Raw genomic sequence first — 2,794 nt, 5'->3', positions numbered from 1 at the left:
AGAGGAAAAGGCCTGGAATTGTGCCAGGGGAGGGTTAAGTTGGATACTAGGAAAAAATATCTTTGCTGCAAGAGTGGTCAGGGATTGGAACAGGCTGCCTGTTGTGGTTTTGCCCAGCCAAATCCTGGGTGGCCTGCTCTGAGTAACCTCTTCCAGTACTGCAGTGTCCTCTTAGGGAAGCAGGGAGTCCAGTCTGACCCTCCCAGGCTACAATCCATGACCCCCCTTACTATCCCATCTGTCACTAGCAAAAATAAGCTGGCCCCATCTGCTTTCTAATTCTAGTTCTAGCAGTTGCAGCCTGCTGTTAGATCAGCTCTTAGCCTCTTCTGCACCAGGCTGAAAAGCCACAGCCTCCATCACCTGAAGCTTGTGCTCCACATCCCTGACCATCCTGGTAGTCCTCTGCTACCTTCCCTTTCCATTCCCAAATGCATTATTTGCCTAGAGGGCCCAAAGCCAGACATGGTGTGGTGGAGGAGGAAGGTTAGCTGTCTCTGAGGAGACAGGGACAAGCAGTTTCCTCACTCTGCTGGCCATCCCTCTTCAAAATTAGGCCAATGTGCAGTTTGTGCCATTTGCAATGAGTGTGTAACCTGACATCCACTGTAACCTCCAAGTGCCCTCCAGCAGGGCTGTTATTTAGCCACAATTCCCAGCCTGCAATGGCCTGTGGCTTTATTCAGCCCAAGGTGTTGGACATCTTGTTAAAGTTGATGGGATTTCTACTGGCCAGCTTGCAAGCTCCTGAAGAGCCCTCCATAAAGTTACTGTCTGGCATAACAATGACTCAATTTAGTGTCATCCTCAAATCTGTTGTTCCTGCATCATCATTCAGGTTGCCAGTCAAGATGCTAAACAGTGTCAGCCCTGCTGCTGACCTTGTAATGCTCTGCTTCCCTCTGGACACCAAACAGATGTCAGTGGCTGTCTGGGGGTCTCTCTGAGTGTGACTGTGACCGTGACACAGGAACTGAAGCTGGTTTTCTGTTTAGTACTTTAACTGGTAACTCATTCTTAAAGTGTTTTCACAGGTGGTAGTGGGCTACACAGTGGGTAAGAATAGCAGAGGCAAAACATTGTTTAAATTTAGCAGAATTCTGTAAATAGGCTTCTAAAAATGACAAGAAATGGTTCTGACATTGTCAGCTCTGTCTTTTCCAATACCTAGGCTAGCACACTGCAGGATGCAGAGGTTCTTCTGCAACTGAAAGAAAGCCCCACCAAATACTTGTCTTTGATTCTGAACTGGGATCAACCCAATCTCTCACCATTCTGAGGAGCAAGAGGGAGAGTCTTCCATGCCAGCACAGTCAGGATCTCTGCAGCACGCTGGTTATCTGTGTCCCATCCCTGCTTCAGCTCAGAGCCTGATCTTCTCAACCTCAATACAGCAGGAGGCAAGGACAGGAAGGTGGCATAATTGCAGTTCCCACCAGTTTCAAAGGTTAGCACCAACACAGATCTGTCTCTGCAGAACAGAATCACAGAAAACATCCTGTTGGAACAGACCTCCAAGCTCATTGAGTCCAACCTTCAACCCAGCAGTGAAGGGGCAACACTAAACCATGTGCCTAAACGCCAGCTCCACAGGCTGCTTAAACAACTCCAGGGATGGTGACTCCAGCATTGCCCTGGGCAGCCTGTTTCAATGTTTGATAACCCTTCCAGTGAAGAAATATTTCCTAGCATCCAGCCTGAACCTTTGCTGGTGCAGCTTGGAAGCATTTCTTCTGGTTCCATCTCTTGCCACTGAGGAGAACAGGCTGCCCCCTCCTCACTCCAACCTTCCTTCAAGGAGCTGTAGAGGCTTCCCTCAGCCTCTTCTTCTCCAGACTGGTTTTTGCTAAACATCACGTGCCTACCTGATTTCTTGATTCTCCCTGATATCTTCCTGGTTTCTGTTTTGAGGTCTGAATGACAAGGGGGAGGAAAGGTTTGTGGTTCCTTAAACCCAGCCAAGACACCCAGCAGAAGAAATCAAGCAGTTCTCAAGTGGCTGTTTCGGGGACGCCTTGCCATCTCTGCAGCTTCATCTGCTTGATAATGCCCAGCTTAGTGTTAGCTCTGAGAAGAGAATAAAATGAGAAAATCATTCCTTTGATATGCATTAAATTATGCAGTTAGTAAATGAGTGGATCTTAGTCTGAGTGTTATTAGCTATTAGCATCTTACATTTCTTGATGTTGCTTGTGAAGAGTACATCTGAACACGAGAAGATTTTCCTTTTGAAGTTGCTGCCACTGGAGTTGTTGACATTTCTTCTGAGGGGTAGTTGTCCCCTTGAATGTAATATTCTGCTCTCCTGTGCCATCAGAGAGTCTTCATTTTTAATTTGTTCTCACATTGATCAGACTTTTTTTTCCTTTCTTTTTTTGAATGGGTAACTCCAAACCATTAACCTTTTCGAGGGAACCATCAACCTCCTCAATGGTTATTAACGAGGATCTCCCCAGTACACTACACTTAGACCTTTTTCATTAGAAGAATTTCAAGCTCACATCTGGCCTGGTCAGACAGTGCCTGCTTCTGCTGAAGATAAGAGGAATCTCACTGCAGATTTCAGGAAGAACACCATCAGACCCTAGGAGTGAAGAAGAATCACCTGATTCACTTTGTCTTAGGAAGGTGTGTATTTTCACAGAGTCCATCGGCTTGGAGGGGACCCTCAAAGGTCACCTTGTCCAGCCCCCTGCACTCAGCAGGAACACCTCCAACTAGGTCAGGTTGCACAGGGCCACATCAAGTCTGAACTTGAATATCTCCAGGGATGAGGTCTCAGCCACCTCCCTGG

The 2,794-nt window shown here is 47.1% G+C and overlaps 1 long non-coding RNA gene across 1 annotated transcript; it reads right to left on the bottom strand.

The window, feature by feature from the left end:
• Positions 1 to 1,392: 1,392 nt before the first annotated feature.
• LOC135182198 (uncharacterized) lies at positions 1,393 to 2,578 on the bottom strand. The gene is made up of 3 exons (XR_010305091.1): positions 2,176 to 2,578; positions 1,866 to 2,067; positions 1,393 to 1,471 (listed from the first exon to the last, which is right to left on the bottom strand). It is a non-coding gene; the product is annotated as an uncharacterized LOC135182198 (long non-coding RNA).
• Positions 2,579 to 2,794: the final 216 nt, after the last annotated feature.

The sequence above is a fragment of the Pogoniulus pusillus genome, chromosome 16 (assembly GCF_015220805.1).
Source record: "Pogoniulus pusillus isolate bPogPus1 chromosome 16, bPogPus1.pri, whole genome shotgun sequence".
NCBI lineage: Eukaryota > Metazoa > Chordata > Aves > Piciformes > Lybiidae > Pogoniulus > Pogoniulus pusillus.
Note: the sequence above shows the minus strand (reverse complement) of the source record. Positions and strands in the feature narration are given on the sequence as shown.